Source organism: Corvus kubaryi, unplaced genomic scaffold (assembly GCF_017639235.1).
Source record: "Corvus kubaryi isolate FWS band 111438036 unplaced genomic scaffold, C.kubaryi_AGA036_p1.0 127, whole genome shotgun sequence".
Taxonomy (NCBI): Eukaryota; Metazoa; Chordata; class Aves; order Passeriformes; family Corvidae; genus Corvus; species Corvus kubaryi.
The window spans coordinates 640,971-658,223 of record NW_024580662.1 but is presented as its reverse complement, the minus strand read 5'-3'; the positions used below and the strand labels follow the sequence as shown (position 1 = coordinate 658,223).

The 17,253-nt window shown below is 55.9% G+C and overlaps 1 long non-coding RNA gene across 1 annotated transcript; it reads left to right on the top strand.

Moving 5' to 3' along the window:
* Positions 1–1,530: 1,530 nt before the first annotated feature.
* LOC121662018 lies at positions 1,531–5,491 on the top strand. Its single transcript, XR_006015159.1, has 3 exons — positions 1,531–1,792; positions 1,937–2,474; positions 4,810–5,491. It is a non-coding gene; the product is annotated as an uncharacterized LOC121662018 (long non-coding RNA).
* Positions 5,492–17,253: the final 11,762 nt, after the last annotated feature.

Sequence of the window (17,253 nt, the reverse complement as noted above, 5' to 3'; positions counted from 1 at the left end):
TGCCTTGTGTCAGTGGCAGCCTCGTGCTGCACCAGTGGTGACAGCAGGGACAGCAGTGCCCGTTTCCAGCCTGGCACTGCTGTCCCTTCATGGCAGGGGTGAATGCCAAAACAGAACTGGCTCCTCCATCCCACGGCCAAGGCACCCAGGGACATCCCTGGAAGCCACGGCGCATCCCCATGCATGATGTGGCTTTCTTCCATCATCCTGTCTGCCTCCAGGGAAGGGGCCCTGGGTGTCCCCTGCGTCCCTGTCCTGGAGGATGCCCATTTTGGGGTTGCAGGCCATTCGTGGGGCCCTTTTCCTTCCTGCACTGTGAGATACATTTCCTCAGCGCGATACAACCCTCCCAGAAACACAGGCACGGGACAGGGCATCATCCTTTTAGGATGGGCAGTATGCTCAGGGCCAGCTCCCGCAGCACTTGTCACCATGGCACCTTGATGCATGCCAGGGTCACCCTGACCCTGCAGCTGGGGACACACAGGGGTCCCCATGGCTATTGTTAGCATGTCATTGTATGGCCAACATTTTCTATGCTGGAAGTCCAGGGCTGGACATCCAAGCTTAGCCCTTCCTTGTGCCAACACGCCCAGTTCATCCCCGGCAGGGATGTGGCAGGTGCCCAGGGGTGCCACCAACCCGCCCCGGGGAGCTCGAGGGGTGTCAGGGAGCGGGGGCAGGGTCGGGCTCGGCGGGGCTCGGGACGATGTCCTGCGCGGGAGCGAGGAGCTGTGCACATCTGGATTTCTCACGCTTGCGTTCAACATCCCTCCTCAACCAGATGGCAAAAATAAATAAATAGAATAAATCACAGCCTCCTGACATAAATCGGGAACTCACGCCCCGGCTCTGCGTTTCATGAGTCTCCCTGGAAGACAGTCAAACACAGGCGAGGACAATGGGTTCACTTCTCCCCTGTGTCGGGTCATTCCCAGTTAAGGCTCATTAGCAGCAGGCGGGTGATTAACTCTTCCTTCCCTGGAAACGCGTGGACAAGCCCCTAAAATTCCCCAAACCCCTTCCTCTACCCTCCCCGGAGATTTTGGAGTCGGGGCGGGCGGCGGCCCCCGGCTCGTGCCATCGCCCCAGCGAGCCAGGACGCGCTGCCCTGCTCATCCCAGACTCGGGAGAGATGGAAAGGGCTTTCAATTACCTCAGCCAGCGGCTGATCCCACCCAGCCGGCGCCCCGGGGAAGCGGGCCAGCGCCGCGAGCCGGACGGGGAGCACCGCGAAGGACCCGGCGCTGCGGCTTCCCCAGCGGCACCGGCAGGACCCTGTCAGTGACTCCCCTTCGGCCCCAGGACCAGAGAAACTATTTTGGCTGGGACGAGAGCCAGGAGGGGCTCCGGGGAGCCATCCGTTGCGATGGGAGCGATGCCCGCTCCCCGATAACGGAGCGGCCTGACCATGGGCCCCGAGCGGCGGGTCAGCGCTGCCTTCGGGGAGCGGGATACGTGAGGAGCTGCTCCTGCCCGCGGTGAAGTCAGTGCCGCTGCCTGGGTGTGACTGACTGACCTCAGCCCTTGGCCCCGCGGCGCGGATCATGTGCTGCCTGACGCCGCGCGAACCCGGCCGGACGGGCCCTGCGCTGCCCCGGGGCCACCGGCCAGACGGGACTTGCCGTCCGCGGGGGCAGGTGCGGGGCCGGGGCACCGCCGGCTGCGCGTCCCCTCCGCGGGGTGACCGGCGCTGCATCCCCGGACTGAGCCGGCGGGAGCATCCCAATCGGGGCTGACCTCAGCGGCAAAGCCGGGGATGGCGGTCGGGTCGTTCCCTGAGAGATCCCAGGTGGAGCATCCCCCCTTCCCCGTGTGCAGCCAGGCTGGGGTCGGACCCGGTGGTGCCCCCGGCAGAGCCCCTTCCCCATCCAGGGGCCCCCCCCGGGCTCGGTGCTGGCCAGACGCGTTCGGCTGGTGACGATCTCCCCAGCAGGTCCCCAAGCCGCGTCCCCGAGGACGGGAACATCGCATCCCGAGGGCCGGCTGGAGGCTCCATCCCAGGCTGGCCGCCGGCCCGAGCACGGAAAGCAGAGCCGAGCCCATCTGAAACGCATTCGGGCACTGTTGCTGCAATAGCAGATGCTCCTGCGGGTCGCCGGCCACATCACAGCCCGGCGGAGCGGGAACCGCACGTTCACATGGGAAGAAACAGTTCTTGTCCCAAGCGGCTCAAACTCCTAATTGGGGACCAACCGTGACAAATAAACAAGACAATGGGCTGGAGGCGAGACGAACGCAACCTCTGTCGCAGGACCCGGCTCCGAGAGCCGCCCCCGTGCCCAGCAGGGGACCTGGCACAGGCCCGCAAGAGCTAGGGGGAGGGCAGGGGCCAGGATCCGGACCCCCGGCAGAGCCACTCTCTGTGTGACACCGCTGGAGCTCGGGGCTGGCTCGCGAGCAGGATGACACATCCCCAGTGGTCCCCCGAGACCCTTGTCGGCAGCTTTGCTCAGCAAGTGTTTAGTCTCATGGTGAGTGAGCTTTGTAGCGGGGTCAAATCCAGCCCTGCGGAGCTGCTGGAGAGGCCTCTCCTTGCTGCACCCCAGCTTGGGGCTGGCTGGGGAACCCTCGCACGGGGCTCAGGGGACCCTTCTCCGTCCGGGAGGGGATGCTTTGAGCTGCCTTGGAGCGATGGGCGGGGCCAGCCCCAGGGTTCTGATAGCGGGGTTATCTCGGTACAGCTATCGCCCTCCAACAGAGGCTGGGGCACTTCCGCAGCCACGGCTGCGCTTGGCACGGATGGAGGAGCCTCGATAAAGTGCTCAGTGGCCTGACCAGCCCCTCAGCATGCAGAGCACCAGGTCATCAGTGTCCAAAAGGGAGTGAACACCCCGGCTCTTCCATTCCCGCTCTGCTCGGGTCTCATGGGATGTGGAATCTGCCTTGCAGACTGAGCCCAAAGCCCAAAATTCAGCAGGACCTGCGGGGTTGAAGCTGTTTGAGACATATTTGCTTAACAAGGTGCTTCAGATGGCCTGAACATCCATAATTCCTGGCCATGAGGGGAAAATCAGGGCTCAAGGGAAAGATCCCACCTAAGGAAAGGGAAGAGCACTTTGGGATGAGGCAGAAGGCTGGCAAGGGTGAAGAGGTGGGAAGAAAAGCGTTTGGGAGCAAATCCCAAGCAGGCTCCCAAAAGAGCAGGCAACACTGGGAGAGGCCCGCCAGGATGGTGGAGGTGGACCAGCCCTGGGAATAATCAGGAGCTGTGGCGTGTCCCCAGGGTCCCTGGAGCCAGGGCTGCAGAGTGGGCACACACCACTGAAGCCCCCGAGCCCCTCCTGCTGCTTCAGCTGGTGGCCCCTGGCCCTGCAGGGCACAGGGGGTTGTGCCACCTTTGGCTGCACATCAGCGCAGCTTGGGGGGAAGATGAACCCTTGCTGTCCCTTTTCCCACTAACTCAGAAACAGCAAAAGGAGTGGAGATTCCTGGAGAAACAGAGAAAAGGAAAGCAGAGATTTCTCTCGATATTAAGGGGATTGCCTGAGACCGATAGGTCTGTCCCTGCAGTGCTCACCTGCTCTTTGCTCTCCCACCCCAGGGAACAGCAGCACTCCCAGCCCAGTGGCACCAGAGGGAAAGAGGGGGACACTCCCAGCTAAAACTGGGGGATGCCCCACCCTTTATTTCCCTGCTCAGGGTTTCACCCAGCCCCATTTCCCCAGCAGGACCCCTCTTCTGGGGACCCCCAGCCCATGGCAGCAGCAAAGGCAGGGAATGGGCCCTGATGGACGCTTTGGATGTTCCCATTGAACTTGGCTGCACCTCCCTCACCCAGCTGAGGTCACCATGAGGATGCCAAGCTTCCCCCCCGGTTTTCACTGCATCTGGGACAGGTTTTAGGGCCAGAACAGTTGACATGTTAATTTATTGCAGCAGAATGAAGCGCTACCCGGCCTGGGTCACGCTCCCCTCTCGTTTCCTAAGAAAACAAGGTGTGCGTGCAATCCCGCCGGGCAGGTGTGTGCGCGCCTGTGGCTGCCAACCAAATTTGACTAAGGGCCTGAGGCTCCAGAGATAGGAAGTTCCTACACGTCTTGTGAAGACAGGAGCAGGAGAGGAGCAAGCTCCAAATGAGGCCCCACGGCAGCAGCATGAGCCCAGCCCTTAAAAGCCACCAGAGATTCTCCTCCTGCGTAGCTGGGCACTGTGAGGCACAAACCTGCTCCTAGAAAGATTTCTGCTTGCTTTATTCCCGGCCTGGCATTTCCCACATGGGCTCTGCTGGGGCAGGAAGGACAGTGATGGGTGGGCAAAGTCTGTCTCTTCCTGGCAGCCCTGGTGAGATGCCTGCCAGGCTCCGGGATGGGGTTTTCCATAAGGAAGCTGCGGTCACCCCACCTTGGTGTTGCCAAATTCTGCTGCCAAACACCCCCCCTTGGTGCTGCTGTGTGTCAGCCTGGTGTGGGGCAGCAATGGCTCTCTGAGGTGCTCATCACCTTGGGCTCACAGGTCACCCTGACACCTTTGGTCCCATCACCCCAGCACCACCGGTCACCATTATCCTGACATCACTGGCCCCCATCGCCCTGACACACTGGTCCAAATCATCCCAGCAACCTCCAGCACCAGTCCCCATCACCCCAGTACCACAGGTCCCCATCAGCCCAGTACCCTGGGCCCCCACCAGTCCCCATCACTCCGGTGCCATGGGCCCCCATCACCCCAGCACCTCCAGTCCCCAGGGCACCAGGAGTTGCAGCCCCTCAGGATCAGGATTTACCATTCCCTAGGGACAAAGTGAAAGGCTCTCTCCTTTCCTAACCCCTCTGTAATTAATATTAAAGCTTCCTTTGCCCCCTCCAGCACGCCTGGGCAGAGTGGCCCGGCCCAGCTCCCGGTGCCGGCGGGGAGAGCTCCACAGCCCCGACCCCGGGCGCATCCACATCCTCGCTTGCTCGCCTTGCAGCCAAGCCCGGAAGGAAACAAGCCCCAGCTGTGCCTCTTCACAGTTACTGTGACCGGGCTCTTCCCCCAGAAGGTCTCGGCCGAGCAGCGGGAGGGACCTGCCCCGCCGTGCCGGAGCAGAACAAGCCGCACTTCGCGGATCGGAGGTGCAGGGTGCAACCGGCTCCTCGCTCCCCGCGCGGCAGCCCCGTCCTGCCACACCGCGACCTGTGAAAAGCCGGGATAAGACAGGTCCCATCCCGCGTTCCCGGGGCTGGTTCCGCACAGGGCTGTGTTTACATGTCCCCGTGCCGGCCCACATCTGTGTTTATGTGTGTGTTTCCGTACGGGTGCGTGTGGCTCCGTGTGTGTGGCGGGGTTTCTGGGTGTGTTCGGGTGTCTCTTCGCGTCGGGCTCTCAGTTAACCTCTTAGAAAATGAAAACAAGCCTGGAAGCCTGGCAGCTGTTCCCGAGCCCCGCTCCAGCGCCGCTTCCAGACAGACGGTAACCGCAGGTCTGATGACCGAGCACACACACGCTTCCCTTCGGGCCTTCTTAATTGCGCCGTCAGATATTCTGAAACAAAGGAAATTAAAGACTAAACTGATAGCAGTGAATATGTCACGGGAGCAACGGGAGGCAGGCGGCTCCCCGGGCGGCTGGGAACGGGCAGCAGGGAGGAAGAAGGGGATCGGGAGCCGCTGGAGCCGTGGGCAGGCGACCAGGCTCGGTCAGGGCTCTGCTGGAAGTTGGGTGGGCATTGGCAGCGCCGCTGACCCTGGGAGAGGCCTGGGAACTCTCCAGCACAGACAGGCTGGATGGCCACGTTGGATTTCTCATGGAAACTTGCGTAGGATCTTGCCAGGTCCCAGGATTTTTTTTTTTTTTTTCCCTTGTCTTTGCCCAGATTTTCTCTAAGCGGCTCCTCTGATTCCCTCCAGCTGCCTGCACGCGAGCGCTGCAGCAAATGCCTGGAGAGAGGTGGGAGGAGAGATGCCACCCTCTCCCAGTGGGCACATGGCCTGGTGGCTTATGGCTGGAGGGGACCGCTGGGCACAGGTCTGGTTACCTGCAAAGGTGTCGGCACCAGCTTAGGGGCTGAGCTGGGTGGGGACCACCAAAATGGTGCTCGAGGATGGGATGGGAGAGCACTGGGAAGCAGAGCTGCTGCAGACAGGCTTCAGAGCAGGGATGAGCAGGATCTGGCAGCAACTTTGGCAGGGACTGGCAGAACATGGGAACCACTTTTCCCGTGGCAGCCAGCTCGTGGGATGAGGTGATCACTTTGAGAAAGCCCTGACCCAGCACGGGAAACAGCCTGGCAGAGGGGCTGGAAAAGCCCAGCGTCTGCTTAGCCTGGAAAAGGTGGAGTGGGAGGTGCAGGGGATGTGGTGGAGCAGGGCAGAGCGATCTGTTGTCCGTCACTGGAGGGTGGGACAAGACACCCCGGGCTTTGACCACAGTGAGAGACATTCGGGAGAGATTTTCTTTCCTATGGGATCGCTGCCTGTGGAAGAGCCCCAAGGAAGAGGCAGGACAGGGATGCAGAGCAGGCAGCTCACTCCCACGCAGGAGCTGCTCATCGCAGCATGTCCAAGCTTCACTCCCCAATTCCACAGACTTTCTCCCAACCTCAGCTTCCCAGCTGGGATGTGCAACCAGCTTGGCCGAAAGAAGATGGAAGCAAGAGCAGCTTGGACACGGCCAGAATGAGGGGTTGAATTCAGGCAGCAGAAAGGCTTTGCTGGGCTAAATCCCTCCTGGAGCCAGAAGGGGTTTTGGCGTCCTCACAGCGGTGTCCAGCTTATTGTGGGAAAGCACTGAGCGCCGATCCCAGCGCTGGAGGCAGTGTCCCACGGCTCACAGGGAGCGCTGCGGAACCAAGGCACTTTTGGCTGAAAAACATCTTTCCATAACCACAGGGGAGGAGAGAGCCTGCTGGGCAGAAAACACAGTCAGGGCAGTTCCCTAGAAATATCCAAACACCTCCAAAAAATAACCTGAGGTAGCAACTGTCCCCAGCCCCGTGGTATCCCGTTTATATCTCCCAAATCCCCTGGCTCTCCCAGCTCTGCTATTCCACTCTCGTGGCGCAATTCCTGCCAAGTTCCTTGGGCGCCGATCCAAAAGGCAGCTGGGTGTCCCTGCGGCACCCGCAGCCTTTTTGCTGATGGGCACTTTGCTGGGGCAGCTTCCCTTCCCGGGAGCCGGAGGGGAAGGAAGCGGGCCGGCGGGGCTGGCAGTGACCCGTGGCGCTGCCAGGAGTGGCTCGACGTGCGGCTGCCACTTCCGCTGCTCCGAATTGCGAAGCCGCTGCCTCGGGGCACTGCAGGCAGCTGGCAGGGAGGGACAGGCCAGGGCGCTCCATCCCAGCCTGAAATCCTGGCCCGTGGCCACCTGCCATTCCCGCCGGGATGTGTTGGGTACCAGAGGCAGGCGCAGCCCCGCGGGGTGAGCCCTCAGCTCCCCATGTCATGTGCTGGGAGAGAGCCAGCAGCTGGTGCTGGCACAGGGAACCTTCAGGTGCTCAGCCTTGCCTGGAGCCCAGGAATTTGGTCCAAGCATGGAGCACGGGGCAGCCCTGAGGAGCAGGGCAGGAGGGAGCACTGTGTGGAATCTTGCAGTTCCCTGGAGCTTGAGCATCTCTCAGCCTCAGCTGAAGCTGCTTTTGGGGTCCATGCTGGGACCAGTGTTATTTAGTATCTTCATTAATTATGTAGAGGAAGGGATCGAGGGCACCCTCAGCAGGTTTGCAGATGACACCGAGCTGAGGGTACAGTGACACTCCCAAAGGACAGGGCCATCCAGAGAGACCTGGGCAAGCTCAAGCAGAGATCCATGGGAATCTCATGTGGTTTAACAGGACCAAGTGCTGGTGCTGCAACCCCCAGGATCAATCCAGGCTGGGGAAGAAGGGATCGAGAGCAGCCCCAGGGACAAGGACTCAGGGGGGCTGGTGGGGGAGGGTTGGCCATGGCCCAGCCATGGTCCCTCCATGTGCTGGGCTGATCCCTCAGCGTGGGCAGCAGGGGAGGGGGGATTCTGCCCCTCTGCCCCGCTCAGGTGAAACCCCACCTGCAGAGCTGCCCCAGCCCTGAGGCCAGCATGGGAAGCACCTGGAGCTGCTGGAGGAGTCCAGAGGAGGCCACGGAGATGCTCTGAGGGCTGGAGCCCCTCTGCTGTGAGGAAAGGATGAGAGAATTGGGATTGTTCATCCTGGAAAAGAGAAAGCTTTGGGGTGACCTAATTGTGGCCTTGCAGTGCCTAAACAGAAGCTACAAGAAAGACTTTTACAAGGATGACAGGACAAGGGGGAATGGCTTCCCACTGCCACAGGGCAGGGATAGGTGGGATACTGGGAAGGTGTGGCTGCCCCTAGATCCCTGACAGTGTCCAAGGCCAGGCTGGACAGGGCTTGGAGCAGCCTGGGATAGTGGAAGATGACCCTGCCCATGGCAGGGGGTGAAATAGGATGGGTCTTAAGGTCACTTTCAACCCAAACTTTTCTGTGATCCGATGTAAAGAGTGAAGGAGGCTGTTCCATGCTGGCCCCCCTTGATGCAGGACACAGCCAAGTCCCTGGATCCATGAGGATCCTTCCCAGCTGTGTGCCAAACTGGGAAGAGAATGGAGAGGGGCAAAAGGCAGCTTCTCTTTGAGTCTAGATGGGAGAGCACCAGGAATCAGAGCACCTTTGGCAACGGGAAACCCAAGGTCCTCCCCCACCTCTGTTCATTCATGTCCACGGGTGAGACATCCCGACATTCCAGGGAAATCCCTCCACTGCTCCCTGCCCCATCACGGAGCAGGCTGCGGCCCCCCAGTCCCACGCAGGCCGGATGTTCCCATATCTTCCTCCTCCTTCCCCAGGTGAGTCTCCGAGAAGGAACTTCCCACCAAGAACAGACTTGCCTTGCTCCCAGCAAGGGGAATCTGCACCCTCACTTGGCTTAGGAATTCAGGTTACCCAGAAGGGATCCGGCTTTCTCTGTAAACTCCTGCCTGGCGAGGGGCAGCTGCCGTGCCTGGCCTCCTCTTCCTCCCAGCCCATGCAGGTGAGGGAGTGCCTGGCAAAGAGCTCCTGCTTTCCTGAGCAAAGGAATGTTCCTTGGCTGCGGGAGCAGCAGTAGGAGAGCAGGTGGGCTCCCAGGAATGAAGTGTTTTTCCCTCCTGCCTTGGCTTGAGGAGGCCAGTGCTGCCCTCACTGTGTCCTGGAAGCAGAGGCTGGAGCCAGGCAAATTTTATCACCTTCCTTCACCTGTTGTCTTCTTCAGAAAATACCACAGATAAGGCTCAAAAATCAGTCCCCCAAATGCAGTGTGGCTCCTGAGTGTCCTCACACAAATGCACCTGAGTCAGCTTTTTCAGCAGAAAACCAAATTTCAGAGAAACTGGAAATAGGCACCAAAACCATCTGAACATGACCCAAAACTCAGCCCCCCAATGATTCCCATCTCATTCCATCTTTGCTCCACTGTCATACACCAAACCATCTTCTCTCACATCCACCCTGTGAGCCTGCCCGAGGCGCACTGTGCTCACCCAGGGAGTCCATACACAGCTCCCAGGAATGCTGCACACGCCGCAGGATTCATGGGGATCAGTGCTAATCTCACTAAACCCAAAGAAAGTGACTCTTTGTTTCTCAAAAAATCTGCACAAATACTGAAATCAGCAAAATCCTCGTCCTTCCTGCACCACTGAGTGATGGCTAAACATTATTCTAGATCAAAGGAAGACGGATCAGACCTAAAGCCCATCCAGCCCATCTCTGCCTCCGGCAGTAACTCCCAACAGATGCTCCAGAGGATGGTGCAAAGCCTCCTCAGTGCACAGACACAAAATAATATCCCCGAGCAGGACTTCTGATCATCCCCCACAAGGGCACAGGAGCAAGGCCAGTGGCTTTGCTGGTCAAGACCAGTGGGATGCAGGTGGGATCCACACCAGCTCGTTCAAAGAGCAGTGTTAGGGAAGATGTCCCTGTGCAGATAATGGAGAGAGAGATGAAAGGCTTCCTTCAGTGATTCAAAAGGAGAGTTTGTCTCCACTCTGAATCACCCTGGGAAAGAGCTGATCTCTCTTCAACCAAATACGGAGTTTAGGGCCGTTGGCCTTCAGCTGGAGCTCTCAAACACCTCAAATTGGAGTGGGTGCATCAACAGAAAGGGTTTCAGCTTCAGCAACGTTCCTCTATATGCACCTTTTTTTGATGCCTCCCTCAAACACCAAATGTCACCACTAAGGTGCAGATCACAGAAGAAAGCAAGATGGCACCCAGCAGAGCACTGAATTTAGGGAAAATTAATTTCCCAAAGCCTTGCTTCAAAAAGCTCTCCAGGAATGTTCCAGACTAACAAAGGAAATTCCTCATAGAAATCTACACAGCATCAGAAACTGCAGAGAAGCCTCTGCTGAGAGCACCTTGAGGAACTGAGCTCTGCCAAATCACTCCTGGCGGAGTTGTGACCTCAGGAGAGTCACTTCCATTTTGAATTTCAGCTTCTCCCTCTTTACAGTGGACATAAAGGTCATACAATTGTAGAATAGTTTAGGTTGGAAGGGACCTTAAAACCCACCCTGTTCCTACCCCCTGCCATGGGCAGGGACACCTCCCACTGTCCCAGGCTGCTCCAAGCCCCAATGTCCAACCTGGCCCTGGACACTGCCAGGGATCCAGGGGCAGCCACAGCTGCTCTGGGCACCCTGTGCCAGGGCCTGCCCACCCTCCCAGGGAACAATTCCTTCCCAATCTCCCATCCAGCCCTGCCCTCTGGCACTGGGAAGCCATTCCCTGTGTCCTGTCGCTCCCTACATGAGATGTTCAACCTCTTTTGCAAAGCACCCTATGACCTGTGGATGCAATAGGTGCTGATGGATTCATGGAATTACTAAAGGCAAGCAGAGGAAATACCAGCTGAAAAACCCAAGCTTGCCCACAGGCAGCGCTTCCTGCCACAGTGATGCACATGGGGCTGGTGATGACACCAGCAGAGCCCCTGTGACGTAACACATCCAACGCCCTGGAGCTCCCGGCAGCTCCGTGCGATCCCGGCACGTCTGAACAGGAGCCACGGCGTGCGCGGTCCCACACGGCGTCCTCAGCCCGGCAACGCGAGCGACGAGGCGCTCGTGGGGTGACTTCAAAGGCGCCCTGACATCAGCAAAGGCACCGGCACGGCCGCAGGTCTGGCCAGGCCCACGCGCCGAGCTCCTCCTGGAGCGATTATCAAAGCGCTTGAGTCACGGAGCCGCGCTGACCGTTACTGAGCGCTGCCTTTGTCCGGCGTGGAAGGATGCCCAGGCGGACAGATCTGACTCTCACATCTCGCTCTCCTTCCGAACAGAGCTTCTTACACAGCACGCTCTGTTGCTGGGCTATAGGGAATTTTTGTCCTGGTTTTCTTGACGTGATCCTTTTCAGACAGAAAATCCTGACTCATGAAGCCGTGACGTTGAATGTACTGCTGTGTAAGGCCTGACACAATGAGACACTTGGCACCCGCTTGCTCCGAGCCCAGCCAAGGGGAATATATGCTTTTTTGAGAACTGAATATCCTAATTTTTCACTTTTAAGGAATAGGGAAGCCTTAGCAATGCTGTAGCAACGAGGGTCACCCAAACACAGTCAATGTCTCCCACTGGATAATTAAAAAAGCGAGATGAAAAAAAGAATGGTTTTTCCCTTTTCTTTTGCAATCAGTGGCCAAATATGCTGCTGCTCTTCCGGAATGAGCAGCTGCCAATTCCAGAGGAGAAAATCTCTTGTAGCCAAGTAGCTCAGCTCTTACATTCTCTCCAACAGCCTGGGAAAAAAGAAAGGCGGCCAGACAGTCGGCTAAATAATTTTTGGAAGTAAGTAGGTAATGGCCCTCCAACAAAGCACTGCCATGGCAAGTTTACTTGCAGGCTGACGTCTTTTTTTAAAGCAGAAAATTGACACATCCATGTCAAATCCTTGGATCTCCTTTGCAGAAACGCTGTGAGTTGATTGTGGGTCAGATTTCCAAGTCACCAAAAGCTTTAAAGCACATAAAGCTTCCCCCAAATTAACACATGCAGCGAGGTATCTTTGGATGAGCCCATCTGGTCTTAGCTAAAATGTACAGAAATACTGGGAGCTGGGGGTTTTTTTGGATATTCCTGCTCCAAAGCTTCCAGTTCAACTCTCTGTGCAGCACTTTGAAAATAGATAGAACACTGTGTCAGGCAACCGGCCTGACTCCTTTTTTATTTCAGTGGAATTCCAGCGCTTCGGCAGGGATAGCAGGTAACAACCATCAGGAATGGGAAATATTTGATTGTGTACAGGCAACTCGGCTGTGCCTGGATGTTCTGCTTGCCAGCATCCTCCAGGTGCTGAAGCATGCACTGATTTGCCGTGCAGTAACACCAAATTGTTTCCGGGGAGGTTTCGTGCTGTGCTACAGGCTCTGGCTCCCCTTGAACTTGGTCAACGTGGAGGTTTGTGCCAAAACAAGAGGTCCTTGTCCCTGTCCCATGGATAATTCCCCTTCCACCTTTGTGAGCTGTTGGCAATAGGGGGAGTCAGGTCAGGAAAAGGTTCTGGATGAAATCTAACCCCACCCACGGGAAGTTGATCCAAGATTTCAGGAGAACACACAGGTAATGCCATGGCTGTAACTACCTGTGCTGTCCCTTCCCAGCCCTTTGCTCAGGGGACACAGCTGGGAGTCACCAGAGCCCTGCTGCTGTGGGATTGTGTGCTCCAGGAGGAATGAACAATGGCAAGGAATTGCCTTCACTGGATAAGGTCCAGTCTTGAGTTAATGGCAGGGAAGATGCCAGCACTGGAAGATGGGGATTAACTCTTCTGCTCGGCTCAGGTGAGACCCCCCTGCAGAGCTGCCTCCAGCTCAGGAGTCCCAGCACAAGGAGAACATGGAGCTGCTGAAGCCAGTCCGGAGAAAATTATGGGCCTGCTCCCAGGGCTGGAGCCCCTCTGCTCTGGAGCCAGGCTGGGAGAGCTGGGGGTGCTCACCCGGAGAGGAGAAGGCTCCAGGGAGAGCTCAGAGCCCCTTCCAGGGCCTAAAGGGGCTCCAGCAGAGCTGGAGAGGGACTGGGGACAAGGCACAGAGAGACAGGACACAAGGAATGGTTTCCCACTGCCAGAGGGCAGGGCTGGATGGGATATTGGGAAGGAATTGTTCCCTGGGAGGGTGGGCAGGCCCTGGCACAGGGTGCCCAGAGCAGCTGTGGCTGCCCCTGGATCCCTGGCAGTGCCCAAGGCCAGGCTGGACATTGGGGCTTGGAGCAGCCTGGGACAGTGGAAGGTGTCCCTGGCCATGGCAGGGGTGGAACAGGGTGAGCTTTAAGGTCCCTTTCCCTGAAAACCATTCTGTGATTCTGTGCCTGGAGAGCTGTAGCAGAGAACAGCCGGAGATGTGTGAGCAGAGTTCAGCGTGTTTTTGCATGTCAGTTTTTGCATGTAAACAGAGCTCCTTCACTCTGAAATTATTGATCATTAATGGAGCTGCATCCTGCAATGCTGTTTCAATAACACTGAGGAAGCACTTGGAAACATCCAACAGATCAAAGCCCTGTAACAAAGCTCCTGCAAGGGCTCCTGAGATGGTTCCTGCCCCAAAGGCCAGCACTCCCTACGTGGGTGAAGAGTGGGAGGGAGGGAGTCCTTCCCTAAATTGCTGAATGCCCCCACACTGCAGGGTCTCCCGCATCCCAGTGCTGCTCCTCACCCACAGGCACATGCAGCTTTTTCTGGCTAGAATGAACTTCTAAGGAAAAGTATTCAGGGACAAAAAGCAGCTGTCCCCATGATTCTCCTACAAGGCCCCGACCCCCGGCTGCGCCTCGACCACCTGCTCGGGCTGACATTCACGGAGCTGAGGTTGGCAAAGGCTTGGGCACTTTCTAGCCAACTCCAAATGCCAGTTTTGTTTTCTAGAGACACCATTTCCCTGTGTTTTAGACAGTCTTACCCTCTGTAACTGAAAAAAAGGTCTGTGTGTGATTCAAGGTCAATCTACTGCACAAAGGACTTGGTTTCCTGTTATCAAGCCCAGACTTTCATCAGAGTAAACATCCCCTCACTGCACGTCCTGTAGAGAAACACAAGTACCATGAACAGAATATAGCATGACATGCTTGGAAAAGAAACCAGTACCTTGTATTTGCCTCCCACATCCCCCTTCTCGCTCTGGTGTTTGCTCAAAGCCCTTCAGGGCAGGGCTGGGTGCTTTTCTTATAAACAGCCATGAACCTTCCTGAAGAATGGTAAATCATAGAATTATGGAATGGTTTCGATGGGAAGGGGTCTTAAAGACCACACAGTCCCACCCCCTGCCATGGGCAGGGACACCTTCCACTATCCCAGGCTGCTCCAAGCCCCATCCAACCTGGCCTTGGGCACTGCCAGGGATGTGAGTGTTGAATCCACTGATCACAGCCAGAGTATTTGCATTCCCATTTTTCCAGTGTAAAGCCAACTCCACAGCCAGGTATTCACAGCATCAGCCAATCGATCCTGGTTAGAACAGTAGGTCATTGATGCTCCGGGAAATGCCAAGCAGGCCCGTCTGGCACATGGATACCCAGGGTGGCGCTTCCTATGGAAAACTGTGAGCCTTCGGAATCTCAGCCTCCGCTTAAAGGAAAGATCTACATGCCAACCAGACTTAAATTAGCCTTGGAAACTGATTCTGGAAAATGTGCCAGCTCAGATGCAAATCCCTCTTACTTACCTCGTGATGGCAACAAAAGCCTGGTGAAATTTTACTCATGCATTAACAGAAAAGGCCTTGCCCGGTGACACACGTGGGTGGGATTCCAGCAGGGTGACATTATGCTTTTGGCACGAGGTCCTTGGCCCCCAAGAATGGCAGCCCTGTGGCATGACAAATGCAGGCCACAGCCACATACTTTACCTGCTGACTCAAGAGGAAGAATGCAGAACCTACAAAAATTAAACTTCCAGCCAAAATCCCGAGATGGTAATCTCACAGAACAGCCCCTGGGGTAAAAGATTAATGATTAGAATTACACTCAGGAAAACACTGGCTGATTTCTAAACACCTTCAGAGCAAGGTATAGCCAAGACATTCCACTGGGGTCACTTCCTAAATCCACTGGAGGGAAAACATGAGTGCTCAGCTCACTGGGACAGTGAGTTTTGTTTCACCACCATGGATAGAGCCCCTCCATGCTCTGTTAAAATCAAGGGCAGAACTCTCCTGTTTTTAGCATGAACTCATCTTCGTTTCTCCTGCTCCTGGGTCATGTTTCGTTTCTCCTCTCTGCCGTCCTTCCAAAACTGAAACAGCAGCAGCAGTGATCAGATCAGATGACTTCCTAAGTCACACACACAGCCGTGGAAATCCCAAAAGAATCTTCTGGTTTCAGGTGAAAACCAAATGCTGAGACCAGTCCACCTGCTTCCCGCACAGCACCAGGGGCTGGGGTTATTTTCTTGTTGAGGGCAGGGTATTTAAGGATGTGGTTGAGACGATGCGTTTTCTGTTTTTCAGTTTGACTTTCAGTTTGAAACAGAGAGATTGCTCTTCTAGTTAAACGCCGTCCCAGAAAGAAGGAAGGATTTCCAGAAGCCCCACTCACCTGGCTGTGGCTCAGCAGGTTGAGGATATCCACATCACAGTGATTTAAGGCCATGTGGTCGCGATAAACGAGAACAGGTCCCCCCCTTCTTCGCTGGTTTTCTGAAAAACCCTGGGGAGCATTCGCTTTCCCCTTACAGAATGTTCCCAATATTCTGGGTTTTTTAAAAGCAGCTTTTAATCTTAATTGCTGTTGGGATCTTTGGGCGATCAAAGGGAGGATGGCCGTGATTCTTTGTATTACTCACTGCTGCATTAGCACCGGGATCACATACTCATTTATTTGGGTTGAGGAGGTAACAGTCTCCTTTCACTGCACGCACACAATTACTGTAAGCATGCAGGGGACTTGCCAAATGATGCATGAGGGGAGGAGGAGAATCTTTGAAGAAAATTGTTCAAACGTAATTTAGTTCACTAATTGGCAAGGGACCGTTACTAACGAATTGCTTCTGTTTTATGTCAGTAGTGAATCAGGTTGATGATGTGTAACATACATTAAGTCAGTTAATGAGAATTAACTAGAAATGCGACTAAACACAAGAAAAAGGGTTTTTCACCTTTAACTAGCCAAGCAGAATCACCAATAAATAAAAGGATATGTGTAAGTGGCTTAGATGATTCCAATCTGCAGTGGAAAGACTTTTCTTAGAATCTGATGGTAACCACAACTTTGAGGGAAAAAAAAAAAATCAGACGCTTACTGTGGCACTTCATCACCACTTGCTTTATTTCTAACCAAGCCTGAAATTAAAATGACTAAAAGTCATTACCGTAAAATAGCTGATTAGAACCCAATGTGAACTGAGACAGTGAGTGAGTCCTGGCCCTGGCTACGAGACCAGGGCATCATGTGGCCAGCGAAAGGCGTGTGGTGGCTTGGTGGTGGCTGTGTGTGCACTTTCACTGGGGGACAGGACACTTGGCATCCCCCAGTCTGCACCAGGCAGGCTGACGTGCCCCTAACCCTTGGGAATCACATGGAGAGGAGGGAGATTACCTTGCTGGAGCAGCCATAATCACAGCCATGCTTCACTCTCACCTCTGTGTGTGACCCAACAACACGACACGGCTTTGGGTGCAGGCAGAGCTGAAGGAATGTGGCCCTCAGAGCCCAGCGGTGCCAGGGCAGAGCTGTGAGGTGAGAGCAGGCCCACGTGCAGAACGTGGCTCACTCGTGGATGCGCAGCCCTGAGAGCAAACAGGGTTACAAAACCCAGGCAGAAGGAAAGTTTCTGGCTCACTGTGGCATGTGAACAAACTGGCTTATTAGGCCACAGGTGCAAAAATGAGAACACGGGAGTGAAAGTGAGGATAAAATGGAGAATGCTTGTGTTCTGCAGGTTTTGTGAAATAGGTATCAGGCCATGGAACCTGCCAGACACTGCGGGGGGCTCAGGGATAGGCAGGGGTCTGTTTGCTGTGGGCCAAGGGGGGACAGCTGCAGGATTTACATTAGGATGGAAATCCAACACTCCACTACCTGGAGAAGGAGGGTGGCAGAACACCTCAGGGGGCTCATCTTTGGGCATTACTTCTGTTCAATCAGGCAGGTCCAGCCTGGCTTTCAACTCAGGCTTTTCAACTTTCTGGCCAAGCAGAGTCAAAGCAGAAGGGAGATGCATCAATCCCATCTCCTGGCAGCTTTAGGCAAGGAAAGATCACTGCTCCAGAAGTAAGGAAGGGCCCTGATGTCTGCAGCCAATCTTGGACACTGCCACAGCAGATGACAACTGCAGACTCTATGGGTCAGGTACTTGTCAGGTGTTGC